Source organism: Heterodontus francisci, chromosome 17 (genome assembly GCF_036365525.1).
Source record: "Heterodontus francisci isolate sHetFra1 chromosome 17, sHetFra1.hap1, whole genome shotgun sequence".
Lineage (NCBI taxonomy): Eukaryota > Metazoa > Chordata > Chondrichthyes > Heterodontiformes > Heterodontidae > Heterodontus > Heterodontus francisci.
In genome coordinates, this window is record NC_090387.1 from 42,440,185 (window position 1) to 42,459,703 (window position 19,519).

The following is a 19,519-nucleotide window of genomic DNA, read 5'->3' on the forward strand; positions in this document are numbered from 1 at the left end:
CATTTCCAGTTCAGATACGCTCTCTTGTGTATTTATCTTGATATTGACATTCAAGGAAAGCTGGGATTACAGAACAGCTGCCCTCATAATGCCAGAAACCTTGCTGAATTTTTGTATACCCCCTAAATTTCCTAGGCTCTCTATGCATGTAAAATGAGTCAGGTCTGCAATCTGACTGATTGTCAATCACACGATCTGATGCAGCAGCAACAATGGCAGGTGGCACTGGTACTGATTTTTTTTATTCATTCATGGGATGTGGGCGTCACTGGTTAGGCCAGCATTTACTGCCCATCCCTAATTGCCCTTAAGAAGGTGGTGGTGAGCTGCCTTCTTGAACTGCTGCAGTCCATGTGAGGTAGGAAGGGAGTTCCAGGATTTTGACCCAGCGACAATGGAGGAACGGCGATATAGTTCCAAGTCAGGATGGTGTATGACTTGGAGGGGAAATTGCAGGTGGTAGTGTTCCCATGCATTTGTTGCCCTTGTCCTTCTAGTTGGTAGAGGTGGTGGGTTTGGAAGGTGGTGTCGAAAGAGCCTTGGTGCATTGCTGAGTGCATCTTGTAGATGGTACACACTGCTGCCACTGTGCGTCAGTGGTGGAGGGAGTGAATGTTTGTAGATGGGGTGCCAATCAAGCGGGCTTCTTTGTCCTGGATGGTGTCAAGCTTCTTGAGTGTTGTTGGAGCTGCACCCATCCAGGCAAGTGGAGAGTATTTCATCACATTCCTGACTTGTCCCTTGTAGATGCTGGACAGACTTTGAGGAGTCAGGAGGTGAGTTACTCGCTGCAGGATTGCTAGCCTCTGACCTGCCCTTGTAGCCACAGTATTTATATGGCTACTCCAGTTCAGTTTCTGGTTAATGGTAGCCCCTAGGATGTTGATAGTGGCGGATTCAGCGATGGTAATGCCATTGAATATCAAGGGGAGATGGTTAGATTATCTCTTGTTGGAGATAGTCATTGCCTGGCACTTGTGTGGTGCGAATGTTACTTGCCACTTATCAGCCCAAGCCTGGATATTGTCCAGGTCTTGCTGCATTTTTGCACGGACTGCTTCAGTATCTGAGGAGTTGCGAATGGTGCTGAACATTGTGCAATCATCAGTGAACATCCCCACCTCTGACCTTATGATTGAAGGAAGGTCATTGATGAAGCAGCTGAAGATGGTTGGGCCTAGGACACTACCCTGAGGAACTCCTGCAATGATGTCCTGGGCTGAGATGATTGACCTCCAACAATCACAACCATCTTCCTTTGCGCTAGGTATGACTCCAACCAGCAGAGAGTTTTCCCCCTCGTCCCATCGACTTCAGTTTTGTAGGGGTTCTTGATGCCATACTCGGTCAAATGCTGCCTTGATGTCAAGGGCAGTCACTCTCACCTCACCTCTTGAGTTCAACTCTTTTGTCCATGTTTGAAGCAAGGCTTAATGAGGTCAAGAGCTGAGTGGTCCTGGTGGAATCCAAACTGAGCGTCACTGAGCAAGTTATTGCTAAGCAAGTGCTGCTTGATAGCACTGTTGATGACACCTTCCATCACTTTACTGATGATTGAGAGTAGACTGATGGGCAAATCTCATTTGCAAGACTGCAGACCAGTGCTGAAAGAAATTCAATGACCTCATTAGGATAGGCAAGTTAGCACACTGGACTCCCTATTATTCTTGATCAACTTATTCTTCATCATCTTAAAGGGACACTTACCCAAGTAACTTTTTACATTGCATGCTGGTTAAGGCAGGCTCTAACTTGAAGTCTTGCGCTATGTTTACTCATCTTCACCAACGGTAATTACTTATATATACAACTCAAAACCTTTCCTCCACTTAAACAGGCTGATACCTTCACACCTCTTACTTTAGCTCTTCTGTGCCACATTGTGCACACTCCCCAATATCTAGTCTTCCTCTCATTTGTGAAAAATTGGCGCAAATACCCATGAATCACAGACCGATGAAATGAGCATCCCCAACCTGAAACACCTCATGTCCTATGAGGAAAAGGCCGTGGGACTCATGGGGAGACACTCTTCTGCAGCTGTGGGGGATGGTAAGGTAGGGGGCATATTACCAGTGCCAAATTAATGATTGAACACCTACACTGTTGCCCTAGCATCCCTGTAAAGCACCCTACCGACACAAGCTTCCTCTACTTTTCCATCTCCTAAATTCCAAAGGGCTAATGCTTATCCATTGTTCGCTTGTACCTTCCTTTCTTGCCAATCCATCACAGCAACAAGGGTTACAGGAGAAGGAAGATGATGATAAGGAGAAAGAGCATTAATACCTCCTTGTGAACTATGATGATGATTAAGAAGGTGAGGAATATGATGATGAAGCTGGAGATGAAGAATATAAATTTGGATTCAACCCCACCCATGGCTTCCTGCAAAGATCTCCGCCCATGTTCCTCAAGATGTTTCCTCTTTGTAGTTCTCTTGGGCATTATCTTGGGGATGTATTGTCTTGACTGAACTTTTCCACTCCTGTAGATTTTTCCCAAAAGGATGGCCCAAGTGGCAGCAGAATCTCTTTGGTATCACAGTAAGTTGTGTCAAGTAGTCCTCTTACCTAATTTCAGCCCAGTTACTCGCACACTGGAGCAGGCAATTAGGGATTTTCGGGGAAAGACATTGGGTGAAACATTATTCCCAAGTCATAAGAAGCAAATAGAGGAGACAGAAAAAGAAAAGAATGGACCTGAGCAAGTTTCAAGCCCATGTTGGTTCCAAGATAGAGGGGGATTGGTATCTGATTGAGTCTCTCTTCAGATGTGGATTGGTGTGGGACGACAAGCTGTTAACCTGCCATGTTCACTGTGAGAAGCACATAGCATATGTCTGTGAATATGCAACAGAGCACCTGGGACTTTACTGTGGTGCCAGGGATGAATTTGCACAAGCAGAGTGCCATGGAGCTGATGACAACTTTATGGCATCTGGAAAGGAGCCTTAAAGCAAGAGGAACCAATTGCAGATCAGCGTTCTTTGATGAACAATGTCCTAATACTGGAGTTTATCACTGCCAAACAGGAAATGGTGGAAAATCTTTTTGATATGCTCATTAATCCATTTAGAGCCACATATGCCTGTTTAGTCTGAGCTAGGTGGTTTTAAGTATGCATTTATCTTGCATGTTTAACACAATGCTTTTGTTGTATTTGATCTCTACTGAAGTATTGTTGAATAACACCCTCCTCCCCCACCAATCAAATTGTTTAAGTTGCGAAGAAGGGTCACTGACCCGAAACGTTAACTCTGCTTCTCTTTCCACAGATGCTGCCAGACCTGCTGAGTGGTTCCAGCATTTCTTGTTTTTATTTCAGATTTCCAGCATCCGCAGTATTTTGCTTTTGTTTAAGTTGCTCCCTCATTTCTTTGAAATTAGCCATTTTAAAGTTATGCTCAGCTCCTGGTCTTTGGTATTTCAGAATCTTAGATTATTCTGTGGTCACTCTCTCCCAAGGGTGCCGTGACTTCATTCTGAGCATGTTGTCTGGGTCATTTATGAATACCAGGTCGAGATGAGCTTTTCAGATACATTGGGTCATGAAGCAGTTATGCAGTATATTTAACAACTAACGACTCTAACCCGCATGAGTTTTCCCAATTTATGCTAGGTATATTGACGTTGTGCATTAGAATAAGCATGTTGCCTGCCATATTGCATTTGGCTCCTCTGTAGGTGTCCAGGGCACACACCAGAATTATTTAAAAGACACATTACCATACTTAAAATGCGTCCTAAGCTTATTGAAGACACTTTTGTGAAATTGGTCTACCCTAGTGTCTGACTTGCCATGTGAGAAACTTGGTCAGCAACAGATGACAATGACCCTTCAGCATCGCTATTTAAAGGGCTCATCCAATACATGCAGGTTAGTTGCTGGTTCGCCTTCATAGGCTGCTGGCTAACTTCTTGGCATTTTTATGCTTAGCTTCTGCATCCTAAAATTGATTTCTGACTTATTATGAAGTTTTTGTTGGTGCTGGACTGCTTTTGCCTGCCTCCACAACAGTTTAACTGCAGTCACAGGTGGTCTGATGGGTCTGTATTTGGGGCTGAAGTGTGACGGGTTGGTGGCTGAGAAGCAGCATGCTATCATCCTAAGAGAGTACAGAAGGTGCTTTCCCATGGAGTGAAGGCCACTCGCCAGGGACTGCGCCTCAGCGATCCTCTGGCTCTGTGCGGGAACACAGTACAGGAACAATAATGTGGCTCTGGAGCTCCCTGTCAACACTGGCCACCTGACCCAAAAAGGCAGCTGTCTGAGTTACCACAGCAGCAGAGTGAGGTGTCTGGAGAGGATCCATAATGGTGTCTTCTTGTGTTATGTACCAATGACCACCTGCTCTATCTTAGACAGAATGGTTTCCAGGCTCTGTGTAAAACCCTGCCACAAGTTGGAGCAGGATCCCTCCAGGCTCTGAGGCATTGTATTCAAGCTCACTGAGAGGCTGCCTATTGCATCTAGCATTTCCTGATGTATGCCAGTCACCCTTGTTCAGTAACTTGGGTCCTCAAAGTCTGTGTCCAAGACCTCTGCGTCAAAGCTGGTTCTCTTTGTTCTCCAGCAAGTTGGCAACTGTAACAGCCTATCCTCCTGCACACATATACTCGGTGATTAACTATGTTAGGACCCCTCCTCTACCTTACCCTCTAAATTACATGTGCTTCTAGTGTCTGAGATGGTGCTTGGGCCAGATTGAGTGATGATGCAGCTGCAGAGAAGCCAGCCTCCTCTTCCTGAAGTGGCAGAGGTCTCTCCACATCTTCAGCAGCTGAAGTAAGAGAGACGGAGAAGGGTTAGCTTTTAATGTGAAGGAATCACAGGGAGCAAAGTGGATGATGAAGGCAGCTGCAGTTTGTCATATAGACTGTCTATTGCGGGATAGAAGATGAAGCTAAAAAGAGGATTATGTATGAATAAACCCTGATCGGCATCTTCTCCCATGTTGCCTCTCACCAGGGCCATGACTCTCACCCTGCCTTTGATGGCCAATGCGTTTTCTATTACTGGGTTCAGGATGGACAGGCAGGCTTGACCTCCTCCAGGTGCATCCTCCTAACACAAGTTGTCCAAGATTTTCTCCGGCAAGAAAGAGGGTCTTGGGATGATCCTTGTGAGGTGTTTGGAGAATGCGTCTCTCATGGTGAAGTTTGTTTGTAATACATAAAATGTGAGGTGTGGAGAAGTCAGGATTACAAAAATGGTGAGAGTAAAAAGTGCAGAGTGTGTGAGTCCGAGGAGAAGTTGGTGGATTGAAGTGTGGTACAGTGATTTTAGGAGGGTGAAGTGAAGTGGGGAGCGAAGTATTGTAAGTGTTGAGGCTCAAGCCTGGAGGCAGAAGTAGTGAGTAAGAGAGCAGGATTGTTACTTTGACAACTCTGGTGAGGCCACTTTGTTTTTCTACATTGCAGTCATGTTCTGGAGGCTAATCTCCTGACATTGACCTCATCTGCAACCTCTTCCCACTGGTGACAATAGCCTGGAGGACTTTCTTACCAGCACGGTAACACAATCTCATCCTGTCTGAACCAGGGCATTCAATTCTTGAAGAAGAAAGTGGTAGCCCTATCAACATGTCTTGCAGCCATTTCCTTCCTTCCTGTTTGCAGCTAGAATATACATCCCCTTTAAGAGGTTCCCTCTTTTAAGTGATCTGATTTTACCCCTCACCCCTGTCAAACAGGCACACGCTACCACTAGATAGCCCAGGTAGCACTGGCTGCATGCTCAGTCATTATAATGAACTGGCAGTCCCTTTGACCATGTGAACAAATGTGTGCAGCAGCACCCTGACACCTGCATGCCTGTTTTTTCCCACATTCAAACTTTTGGGCCATCAAATCTGATCATCCCAAACTTTCCAGATGCAGCTTGTATTATTGCAGTTATTTGCCATTTTAAATATAAGTGCACTACTGTTTGAATAATAATGGAGCAAACAGGCAGCAGCAGGAACCAAAAAAATTGCCAAGTGGCAAATGATGAACCATACCCAAACTTGTGAAATTCAACGTGAGGCCTGATGGTCCCGATTTTAATTATTGCTGCTTAGCGGAAACTGGGAGGGATGGCAGTGAAATTGAGGCAAGTAATTTAACTCCTCTGCTCCCACTGCCTTCCCACCCTATCTTGATCCTAATCGGTTCCTTTGAGCAGGGGTGTGAGACACCGCAGGAAGGCAGCGGGGTCCTGCTTTAAATATGCAGATCAGGTCCAATGATGTCATCAGGACCCGGTCTGTGATTTAAGTCAAAGGTCTAAGTGGGGGCAGAGTCATGGCTTCCCCCTCAAATTATACCTGCCGACTGCTGGATCGTGAGCCAGCAGGTAAATGTGAATATTTTTATTTTAGCTTTCTTCGTAGGCTAGGAGCAGGACAACAATATTGGGGTTTATGCACCAGATTGTGTAAGCAGAGATGCAGCTCTGTGTTGAAGCAGCAGATACACAGTTAGAGCTTATATGCCCAACCTACAGCCCATCCTGCCAGCAAAGTAGCCATGCATCATGTTCCTGTTAGGTTGTATTAATGATTTGATGTGTGAAGCCCTTGTCAAGGATTACAACTATAAATTTCAGCTTGTCTGTGCAGCCTGCTGGAGTATATTTCATGAGATGCAATGAAATATTATGTCTGGTTTTGCATAGGTGAGCAGTAAATGTGGGACTAGTTGGCAAGCAACACTTAATGGTCTACAATCCTGGGCCATGCACCTGGTAAATGTTCCTATTAGATAGTCTTGCCTTGCCTGCCACCTTCTCCTGCTTCTGATGCTGTTCATAGTTGTTGCGCCTGGTCTCACCTCCCACCAGGCATAGTGCACTATAGTCTTCTAGGAGGGTCAAAAAGAACATCTGTCCTCTGAGTCTCATCAGTTAAATCATTTGCCAATCGTCAAACAGGTTACAGGCATTGCTGTACTCCAACACCTACCCACAGGCTCCATTTAGTGTTTCCACATTTATTTTGCCAGCTGTTTTTTTGTCCTCAACAGTTTGTTTAAAGGCTAAAATGTATGTTTTATCTTTTATAGCCTTTCTAAAAGTAACACGAATGTTCACTTCTTTATGTGGCCTATAAGTGGCTACATCTGTTTAAATTTCTCAGCAGCCCTACAAGGGCTGCAGTCTCACATGAGTTTTCATGTCCCCCTTTCCCCCCACCCACCTTTGGAGAACTCATGCCCACATGTGAACATTTTGCTGGGAGTTTCCATATATTAGGACTAATTTTACCAAGTCACATTTGGATTGGGAGCATTGCCTGTTGACCTCCTCATGGGAAATCACGGGAACTGCCTGCAGTTTCCTGATCTGTGCTCCCAACGGGTGAGGCTATACTACAGGAGTGCACATTCATAAACTTGGCCTCATTATGTAAATGATCTGACCTTGTGGAAGGAGTTTGCTATTTTTGGCAATCTGAGGGGTGCAGCAATTCAGTTGACCTCAATGACCTACCATATTAGCTGGAAGAAATTATATTATTTTACTTACCCTCCCTCAGTACCTGTCATTCAGCCTCATATTCAATCAGTCATATCAATAGTTTAACATTGTTTGAGCCTCCCCTTTAGACGGAAACAGTTCAAAATCAGAAACAACTCCACTGCGACTATTAGGATCTGGCATTCCAGCTTATTTGGGCTTCAGTTTTTGGAAACTTGTTCCTGAAACCAGAAGCTTGAAGCTAAGATAAGACATTAAAACATAAACTATTTGAGGCCAAGCTATAATGAGTGCCTGTTGAATTAATTTTTGATACTTCTGTGTATCGTCCAAAAATCTTAGCATAGATAACTCATTCTTTTATATAGCATTGTCACAGTAACAATACAGAGATGGTAGAAATATTAAATAATTATTTTGCTTCAGTATTTACCAGGGAGATAGAACAGTTGGACATGACATGTATGATGAGATAAATAATGAGTTAAGTGCATTTAAAATTTTAAAAAGGAATGTATAAAATAAGCTAATCAAACTCAAAGAGGATAAAGCCCCTGGTCCAAATGGATTTCATCCATGCATTTTAAAAGAATCTAGGGAAGGAATAGCAGAGGCATTACTACACATATTTAATAATTCATTAGAAAAAGGTATAGTGCCAGAGGACTGGTGGATAGCTAACATAAGACCTATATTTAAGAAAGGGGATAGAAGATATCCAGGGAATTATAGATCAGTCAGCTTAACATTGGTGTTAGGAAAAATAATGGAATCCCTACTAAAGGAGAGAATAGAAGAACACCTAGAAACAAAAAATATAATAATGAATAGTCAGCATGGATTTAAAAAGGGAAAATATTGCTTGACCAACCTTATTGATTTTTCTTTGAGGAGGTGGCACAGATAGAGTAGCCAATGGTAATGCAGTAGATGTAATTTATCCGGATTTTCAAAAGGCCTTTGGTAAGGTGCTCCATAATAGACTAATGAATAAGTTCAGAGAATGCAGAGAAAGGGGACAAGTGGCAGAATGGATTGCGAGCTGGCTTTTAGACAGAAAGCAGAGAGTGGGAGTGAAAGGTAGCTATTCCCAGTGGTGGAGGTTGGGAAGCGGTGTTCCACAAGGATCAGTGCTGACACCACTGCTGTTCACAATTTACATGAATGATTTGGTCTATGAAATCAAAAACAATTTCTAAATTTGCAGATGATACCAAATTGAGGGAAGATAGTCAATACTGAGGAGGACTAAATTGGGGGAAGGCCAACTATACCAAAATTCGGCAGGAGCTGGGGGAATGTAGATTGGGAGCAGCTGTTTGAAGGTAAATCCACATTTGATATGTGGGAGGCTTTTAAAGAGAGGTTGATTAGCGTGCAGGAGAGACATGTTCCTGTGAAAATGAGGGATAGAAATGGCAAGATTAGGGAACCATGGATGACAGGTGAAATTGTGAGACTAGCTAAGAGGAAAAAGGAAGCATACATAAGGTCTAGGAGGCTGAAGAAAGACGAAGCTTTGAAAGAATATCGGGAATGTAGGACCAATCTGAAACGAGGAATTAAGAGGGCTAAAAGGGGTCATGAAATATCTTTAGCAAACGGGCTTAAGGAAAATCCCAAAGCCTTTTATTCATATATAAGGAGCAACAGGGTAACTAGAGAAAGGATTGGTCCACTCAAGGACAAAGGAGGAAAGTTATGCGTGGAGTCAGAGAAAATGGGTGAGATTCTAAACGAGTACTTTGCATCGGTATTCACCGAGGAGAGGGACATGACGGATGTTGAGGTTAGGGACAGATGTTTGATTACTCTAGGTCAAGTCGGCATAAGGAGGGAGGAAGTGTTGGGTATTCTAAAAGGCATTAAGGTGGACAAGTCCCTAGGTCCGGATGGGATCTATCCCAGGTTACTGAGGGAAGCGAGAGAGGAAATAGCTGGGGCCTTAACAGATATCTTTGCAGCATCCTTAAACACGGGTGAGGTCCCGGAGGACTGGAGAATTGCTAATGTTGTCCCCTTGTTTAAGAAGGGCAGCAGGGAAAATCCAGGTAATTATCGACCGGTGAGCCTGACGTCAGTGGTAGGGAAGCTGCTGGAGAAGATACTGAGGGATAGGATTTATTCCCATTTGGAAGAAAATGGGCTTATCAGTGATAGGCAACATGGTTTTGTGCAGGGAAGGTCATGTCTTACCAACTTAATAGAATTCTTTGAGGAAGTGACAAAGTTGATTGATGAGGGAAGGGCTGTAGATGTCATATACATGGACTTCAGTAAGGCGTTTGATAAGGTTCCCCATGGTAGGCTGATGGAGAAAGTGAAGTCACATGGGGTCCAGGGTGTACTAGCTAGATGGATAAAGAACTGGCTGGGCAACAGGAGACAGAGAGTAGCAGTGGAAGGGAGTTTCTCAAAATGGAGACGTGTGACCAGTGGTGTTCCACAGGGATCCGTGCTGGGACCACTGTTGTTTGTGATATACATAAATGATTTGGAGGAAAGTATAGGTGGTCTGATTAGCAAGTTTGCAGACGACACTAAGATTGGTGGAGTAGCAGATAGTGAAGGGGACTGTCAGAGAATACAGCAGAATATAAATAGATTGGAGAGTTGGGCAGAAAATGGCAGATGGAGTTCAATCAGGGCAAATGCGAGGTGATGCATTTTGGAAGATCCAATTCAAGAGTGAATTATACAGTAAATGGAAAAGTCCTGGGGAAAATTGATGTACAGAGAGACTTGGTTGTTCAGGTCCATTGTTCCCTGAAGGTGGCAACGCAGGTCAATAGAGTGGTCAAGAAGGCATACGGCATGCTTTCCTTCATCGGACGGGGTATTGAGTACAAGGATTGGCAGGTCATGTTACAGTCGTATAAGACTTTGGTTCGGCCACATTTGGAATACTGCGTGCAGTTCTGGTCGCCACATTACCAAAAGGACGTAGCTGCTTTGGAGAGGGTGCAGAGGAGGTTCACCAGGATGTTGCCTGGTATGGAGGGCACTAGCTATGAAGAGAGGTTGAGCAGATTAGGATTATTTTCATTAGAAAGACGGAGGTTGAGGGGGGACCTGATTGAGGTGTACAAAATCATGAGAGGTATAGACAGGGTGGATAGCAAGAAGCTTTTTCCCAGAGTGGGGGATTCAATTACTAGGGGTCACGAGTTCAAAGTGAGAGGGGAAAAGTTTAGGGGGGATATGCGTGGAAAGTTCTTTACGCAGAGGGTGGTGGGTGCCTGGAACGCGTTGCCAGCGGAGGTGGTAGACGCGGGCACGATAGCGTCTTTTAAGATGTATCTAGACAGATACATGAATGGGCAGGAAGCAAAGAGATACAGACCCTAAGAAAATAGGCGACATGTTTAGATAGAGGATCTGGATCAGCGCAGGCTTGGAGGGCCGAAGGGCCTGTTCCTGTGCTGTAATTTTCTTTGTTCTTTGTTCTTTGTTCTTTTGACTGCAACAAATTACAGGTGAACATTACTAAGCATGCAAAATGGGAAAATAATTGGCAAATGAAGTTCAATACAGATAAATGTGAAGTAGTGCATTTTGGTTGGAAGAATAAGGAGGTCATTTATTACTTGGAAAGTGCGAGTCTGGGCTGGGTAGAGGAACAAAGGGATGTTGAAGTACAGATACACCAATGACTAAAAATTGTGTCACAGGTTAGCAAGGCCATAAAAAGCAGCCAAGCACTCGAATTTATTTCTAGAGGGACAGTATTGAGAAGTATGGAAGTTATGCTAAAGCTGCATCGAACCTTGGTTAGACCGCACTTAGAGTACTGCATGCAGTTCTGGTTACCATATTATAAAAACGATATAGAGGCACTGAAAAGAGTACAGAGAAGATTTATAAGGATGATAAGTTTTTCCCTATCTACCCAGTCCAGACCCCTCATGATTTTGAGTACATATCAGGAAAGGATGAACTGAACAGGCTAGGTCTCTTCTCATAGAGTCATAGAATCGTAGAGTTTTACAGCACAGAAACAGGCCCTTCGGCCCATTGTATCCATGCTGGCCATCAAGCACCTAACTATTCTAATCCCATTTTCCAGCACTTGGACCGTAGCCTTGTATGCTATGGCATTTCAAGTGCTCATCTAAATACTTCTTAAATGCTGTGACGATTCCTGCCTCTACCACCTCTTCAGGTAGTGCGTTCCAGATTCCAACTCCCTCTGGGTGAAATTTTCTTTCCTCAAATCCCCTCTGAACCTCCTGCCCCTTACATTAAATCTATGCTCCCTGGTTATAGAGCCCTCTCCTAAGGGAAAGAGTTTCTTCCTTTCTAACCTATCAGTGCCCCTCATAAATTTGTATGCCTCAATCATGTCCCCCCTCAGCCTTCTCTGCTCTAAGGAAAACAACCCTAGCCTTTTCAGTCTCTCTTCATAGCTGAAATGCTCCAGCCCAGGCAACATCCTGGTGAATCTCCTCTGCACTCTCTCCAGTGCAATCACATCCTTCCTATAGTGTGGTGACCAGAACTGTACACAGTACTCCAGCTGTGGCTTAACTAGCATTTTATACAGCTCCATCATAACCTCCCTGCTTTTATATTCTATGCCTCTGCTGATAAAGGCAAGTATCCCATATGCCTTCCTAACCACCTTATCTACCTGTGCTGCTGCCTTCAGTGATCTATGGACAAGTACACCAAGGTCCCTCTGACATTCTGTACTTCCTAGGGTCCTACCATCCATTGTATATTCCCTTGCCTTGTTAGTCCTCCCAAAATGCATCACCTCACACTTCTCAGGATTAAATTCCATTCTTCACTGCTCCACCCATCTTACCAGCCCATCTATATTGTCCTGTAATCTAAGGCTTTCCTCCTCACTATTTATGACACCACTAATTTTCGTGTCATCTGCGAACTTACTTATCATACCTCCTATATTCACGTCTAAATCATTAATGTTCTATTATTAGAAGTTTGAAAAAAGCTTTAAGTTTGGGCAATATTTGCAGTTCACTATGATAATGGAAAGCTATTAATGGGCCAAAGAAAATGGCAAAACATATGTGCAGAGGGAATCATCAGAAATATCCAAATTAGAATTGGTCTGACTTGGGCCAAATTTGGCTATTTTGAAGTAATTGGAAATGGCTTGATTCCAGTCACTTTTGTGTTCTCAATTCAGTTTGTCATCTGTATTAATTTGTGGTTATCCACATATGGCTGCCTTTAGCATTTTTACAGACTCTGGGACCCAAACCCCTGTCATTATTAATCTTAGAAAAAAATAGTGGAAATATTTGTAAAGCAGTGGAGTGGAGGTAAGAGTCTGTTTAGTACTGCACTGAACACTCCTATCTGCTGAACTGGATTCATGAGCAATGCAAGAAATAAGTTAAAATGCTTGACATTTCTCATTAAGGCCTTGTTAGACCATTAATGAAAAAGTCATACAACCTTCCAAAGCTGCACAGTTAAATCAGACATGTATATTGTAGTCCAGCTGATAGTCTATTGAAGGGGAAGATTCCCAAAGTATCAACAAAGACATAGGCACTGATCTATTGATCCATTCTCTTGGCCAGAAATGAGCATGGAACACACTAAGAGAGAAATTGCCAAAGTAAAACTTCTAAAAAGCTTATTAAATGAGTTAGAAAATCACAACTATTCACCCTTGAAAATAACTGGCTAGTAATAGCCGATAATTTTATGTCCCTGACAGAAAACCTGGATCTTTGACGCTACTGCATTTCCAATATTCAAACAAAACACTTTAGAAGGTGAGGTAGTTTAATTTTCTGACTGGTCCCATCTCTCGTGCCCTCAGCTATCGTATGTCTGCAAGAAACAGTTATGCAATACCTCACAGAGTAGAAATAGAGCTTACAGGACTGTCTCAGGTTAGTTTGAAGGTCTGAGATAGTCACCGAAAGGAGTCTGGGGCACTTGGCAAGCGCACATTGTGCAAAGTGATTGATTCCTCACTTCACCGTCCTTAAACCTCAACTGGATCTGCTAGTTCTACCCCTGTGGTTGGCGAGAACTGCATTTTGTTGACCACTGCCCACCTATGGGTGTCCTCGTCCCCCCGACTGTGTTGATACAGGTGTGAGCACCCGCTAGCAGCATACTAATTGCCTGATCCTGGGAAAGCCGATGGGATTAGCCATTTTAGTCTGGGTCTCACCAGAACTCCTGCTCCACCATTGTTATGGTATTGGAATGGGACTTGGATTTTCAGGATCATGTATCAAAATAGTTTGATCTGACTGCTATGTGGAAACTGCTTTCTGTGTCAGAAATTAGCCAATCTTGAGGAGGAAAATCTGGACTGCTGCTAAGAGTCTGAGCACAAATAATGCCTTGAGGGTAAATTGGGATTTTCTTATTTGATATTCAGCCATTTCCTACAACAGTTGCACATTCCAGAGCTGGATAAATGAATTCTGCAATATCATTACCTTCTTGGGGAGCATTGAACGACTATTACAGATGCATTGTGATTGGCATGTTTATGTTGCTACTAACAAAATTGTATTCAAGAATTGAATGTTTAAATCATGCATTTTACAAAAAGAAATGAATTTCAGCTCTTTTTTATAAAAACTATAAGAAGACCCCCTGCTTCTTTTCCTGGATTTTGATTCAACACCACAGTAATATTTAGGAGGAATTGTTTTTTCTCATTGTACGCTGTTTGCTTTCTGGTCACTCAGCAGGCCATCTCCAAACATCACTATCTCATACACATCACTGATGCCATGCAGTCAGCACTGGCTGAACAGCAATTTGTTTATTTGTTGGGGTGTAGTAAATATTAGAATAAAATAGAATGCAGCTGTAGTTCTGTTAGCTGTCTTTGTACCTCTTCAGCAGCTAAATGACAGCTCAAGTAAGGAGCAAAGGGTCCCTCCTTTGCCAAGTAAATTTAGCCTTGGGAAGGATGAACATCATATAACTCTTGAGCTGAGATTGTTGATGCCAGTCGATAAATCAGTCAGATTTTAATTATCAGTTGCATGACAAGGAGCTGTGACAGGCTGCAGTCCACTGGAGAGCATTCCTTTAGAGGTTCTGTACAATTGAACAGTGCACTGAAGAAAACCAGGGACTCAAAACAAGTCCATAAGCATTGAACTGCTTTTAAACTTCAAGCTTTTTTTTTAGCATGGGATTTTAAACAGTCAGAGAAACTTTCAGAACTGCTTCTGAAACAAAAAGCTTCAAAGAAGGCATGGTTCAAAGCTCGACAGGACCAGACAGAAATGAAAGATGAATTGCAAATATCACACAAAGGGTCTCTTCTTTATTCACTGTGTAAACATTCAGAAATGATGCAAATGAACAATCAGTTTCTCCAAATGCAAAGGGACACATGAGAAAGAGCTAATTTTACACCATTGACTCTTTAACCTTTTTGTATCAGTGGAATTAGCAGCTGATTAATCAGCCTTGATTAGCATTTATTCCAATCTGCAATGTGGGTGCATTGTGTTTTTCCAGAATTTAGCAGTTTATAATACATTAAACTGCCAGTCCGTCAAGATGACAGGGTCATAGCTTTTCTTTATGGACTTTGAAATTAATAACACAGTTACGTTCTAACATGCCCTCGCCACCAGTGTGGAAGCTGCCTGTTTAATTGTAGAGGTGGCCTCTCATGGCCAAATGTTCTCGGTGTTTAGTAGGTTTGAAAATATGGCTGTTAGAAGAGAAACTGACAGATGGCTGACAAGGCATTTTCAGTCATAACACACCAGTAAAACTTTAGCTCGGAAGATTTAGCACTTTTGCATTCTGTTAAGGGAACCGCAGTCATGTGCCAATTTTTATTTTTTAACTTCTAAACTGACGGTTTTGCAAGCTAATCATAAACAGGCTTTATTGATTATGATTTTAAAAATTGAATGTGCCAGTCTCATTAGGTGGAGGCATTTTTAACAAAGAGAAAAAATGCTGCACAGATAAACAAGCTGCTTGAGCGCCGTGCACACAGATACACGTCCATCAAGATTTAATGTGTTATCATGCACACACCATTACTGCAAGATTTTCCACTGTTTTGCCAAGTGTTCCTAAATAACAGTTTCATCATGAATCTGACAGCAGCCATAAAAAATCCTAAGCATTCCATATCAATGGTCCTCTTTGTCTGAAGTTATTAAAACATTAAATTTTTATTCTTCATTTGTATTCGGTTATGCAAAATAAGCTCTTTGATAAGATGTGTCTTCTTAATTGGGCCCTAGATGCTTCTTGGATCAGAGTTGTCAGATTAGCTGGAAAAGCAGCTTCGCTATTGAGCCAACACTATGCCAAGAGACCAATAGCTTTGTAACAACGATATTAACTTAGTGGGGCCAAATGGAGGGCAGGATGAGGCTCAGGTGAGAGTTTGCATCTGTGCATGTGTTCTGCTCAAGCAGTTTTATCCTAGCATCAGCGCTAGTGACGAAAATGGGTTTGTTTGTTGTTTACAGCGTGCAGCTGTGGATTCGGCTACATGGGACTTTCGGTGATTGATTCTAAAAAATTAAACACTGCTCGAGTCAGCATGTCACTGAAATCTTACTGTTGGACACTGCATCATGTAACCTCCTGGTGGCCACAAACGTTTTTTTTACATTTGCAGCTGCCCTGCCCTGTCTTTCCTCACAAACTCCATCCTGTCCTGGCATTGGCGCTGAGTGAGATTAGTGGGCTGATGTTTCACTTGTCATTGACCAGGCTCAATCAACTACCAAAGCAGTTCAGACATTAATTACAACTGTACCAACTGTTCTTTACAGAAAATAGTGGCGGACAATATTGTGCAGTAAACAGGGGTGTATTAAAAATATTCGCGCGAGCTCTTTTCTCCTTATGTCTGTGTGTGCATGTAGCATCTGCAGAACTCGCTAATATATTTTTCTGTAGATTCAATTTTAACGCTAACAGAATGGGCGGGCCTTCGTGGGCGAACCTTGGCAGCTCTGTGGAACTACTAGTGTCATGTGATGTTTATTATCCATGAGGACAGACTATCCTGACCTCAAGACCAACAGTGCAGTAATTTTATAACACTGCACTGGAGCATCAGAGGGCGATTTTCCACAGAGTTTGCCCTCTGATCCAGTGTCACATTAATGGAAGAGCTGTGGACACTCTGGAAAAATTGCCATCAACGCTGTATTTCTAGGGTTTCTGCAGCTCTACTGCTGAAGATACAATGGCTGAGTGGGAGGAGCTCCTAGTACAATAGGTATAAACTTAAAAGCCCATGAGTGGGTTTTAAAACCTAAAACACTGAAAGCAAGAGCAATGTCTGCTTAGTTGACCAGCACCATAGAAACATATCTTGATTGCTTTCAACTGAACCCCAATGTTAGGTGTCCATTTGTGGAACTACAAGATGCACATTGTCCAATGGCTAGATCATGCCACAATATTTGGTAATAATCCCCATCTGTTCTTTTGGCAAGAGGTTTGAAATGGTGGAGGTGAAAGACTGAGGAAGAATGGTGAGTGGAATCCCAAAAGACAAAAATGAAAGGAAAAATCTTTAAAACCAAAGCTATAGTGGCAGTTACTAAACATTAGCTGCATTAAAAATGTTGGCCTTTGACCGAAAAATACCACTGGTTACATTTATTATTGGCTATTTAGCACAAAGAAAGTGGAACAAGAGGTTCTGTTAGTATTTTTAGGCCTGCGAATTGTTTCTGTTGAGCTAATATAGTTTCTGTTTTGTTGCCAGGTAACATATAACCCCTGTTCGAAATGGAATCCTGATTTTAATTCGGAATTTAAATGTTGGACGGCACAGCCCAGGAATTGCAGTTGAAATCTTTACTTCAGGCTGCTTTCAAACTTTAGCAGGTTTTATCAACAGTACTTGTGGACATCTGTGGTTTCTGACCTCATAGCACTGTAATTTTGTAGTTGATTGCTTTTATTACTGTGAAAATTAAAATAAATAATTACATATTAAAATGTATGGCCATTTTCATTGTTAGTGAATTAGGCTATTTTGAATTCGTAATTAAAACAAGGTTGCACACTATGTTGAACATAAAATTTAGTTGACAAATTCATTAAAAATGAACAGTAATGACATTTCACTGCAATATTTTGAGTACTCTGTACTTATGAAGCCAAAACAATTTCACTGCTCTGTGTTATTTCCCTTATTGTAACTTGTTGGAATTTGGTGACTAGCCTGAGGGCTTACTTATCAAATAAATAGAACCTAGAGAAATGGGGTGCGTTATGGAATTTATAATAACCGAACATGATACAATCTCAAGTGCCATCAAAAGGTCATTCAAGGGACAGTACCGCTGTTTGACTCCAAATTAGCATAAAAACATGGACACAGTTCTGCAAATAACTTACACAGGTACCATAGTCCATTCTGATAATATCACCATTTTCAGGTCATATACCTGGATCTCATTCAAAGAAACAGTGTTAAAAGGAGACAAGTAATAAAACTGCCATGCAGGCTACTTCCCTGCCAAAATATGTCAGTATGTGTCAGGCTCATCACTGTAATGATTCTGCGAGTAGGGTAAAATGAGACAATTATGCGAACTTCAGGTGAAAATTTAAACTACATGCAGCAGTATAGACTGCGAGAGTGAAAATGGTGCAATTTAAATATTCAAGTCTTTGAATATTTTAGAGGTTTGTGAGTTAACACTAGGTATATTTTTCTGAATTAAATCCTCACATTTAGCCTGATTTGTATATATTTTTAATGAAGGTTATGGGTGAACTGGGGTAAAAACAGGATTTAGACATCCTCTTCAAAAATATTTGTTTATCAGAAATGCAGCTGGCAATAGCAGGCATGAAGGTAATGTCATCATGTGTAGCATTATATCTAGAACATAAGTTCAAACCATTGCAGAGAAATTGTAAATATGAAAAGAACTCCAAAAATATAAACTCAACTGAAAGTCAGGGACTTAAATAGTTGAATTTACATTGTATTTTGCCCATATATGCAAAGCAACTTCTCTAAGACTTCCGTATTATAGATATAGAGGATGGCCATTGTCTGTAGTAGTTGTGGTCATTTTGATAATGGTTTACATGTTTTCAGTTACCATTCTGATTTGTTCATTTATCCTGTAAACACCATGAACCACTAAATTCAATGGCCTGAAGCAACTCACTAGAAATTGAGCCAAAAGATGGGAGAAGGAGTGTTGAAGGCAATGTTCTCTACACCAATACTCTCTCTGTCCATCCTGGGAAACCATGAAGTAGATGAAAAGAACTAAAGTTGATCTGAATTACATATTACCCAAGTCAGAACAATATTGCTGATTAAACTGGATAGCCTAGACATTTATCCAGGCAGCATCCATTTTTCTGCTGCAAAACAGCCTCCTCAACCTCCAACATAGTGGGCAGGAAGCACGTGCTTATTAAGAGCAAGAGGTGTGCTGCCTGCCATATTGGCAAAGGCCACAGATTGGCATGTAATGCCCACACCTGAAACAGGTGCTAGAACCAATCCATATACAAATAAGGAATTGACTGAGGCCTGCACTCCAGCATCGATTTTCCTTGAGGTAACTGGTGCTATATGCACTCAGGAAAACCAGATCTACATGTAGTCTTCTGACCCCAGATTCAAAGAACATTGGCTACCACCCCACTGACTGTGACCCTTATCCCTGATCCTCACCACAACCAACCCTCAATCCTCTCCACAACTCCCACCCCTGATCCTCACTACAACTCCCCCCTCCCCGAGTCTCACCACAACTCCCCCATCCCTGAGCCTCACCATAACCCACCCTCGATCCTCACCAAAACATCCCCCCGATCCTCTCCACAACTCCCACCCCTGATCCTCACCACAACTCCCCCCTCCCCGAGTCTCACCACAACTCCCCCATCCCTGAGCCTCACCATAACCCACCCTCGATCCTCACCACAACATCCCCCTGATCCTCTCCACAACTCCCACCCCTGATCCTCACCACAACTCCCCCCTCCCCGAGTCTCACCACAACTCCCCCATCCCTGAGCCTCACCATAACCCAACCTGATCCTCACCACAACTCTTCCTTCCGATCCTCACTGCAACTCC

At 42.6% G+C, this 19,519-nt stretch overlaps 1 long non-coding RNA gene across 1 annotated transcript in view; it reads left to right on the top strand.

Moving 5' to 3' along the window:
* Window positions 1–17,385, top strand: part of LOC137378877 (uncharacterized) — a 66,330-nt gene extending 48,945 nt beyond the window's left edge. Inside the window, exon 3 of the long non-coding RNA XR_010976699.1 lies at window positions 17,171–17,385. This is a non-coding gene — a long non-coding RNA (uncharacterized lncRNA). The remainder of the gene's footprint in view (window positions 1–17,170) is intronic.
* The last annotated feature ends 2,134 nt before the right edge of the window (window positions 17,386–19,519 follow it).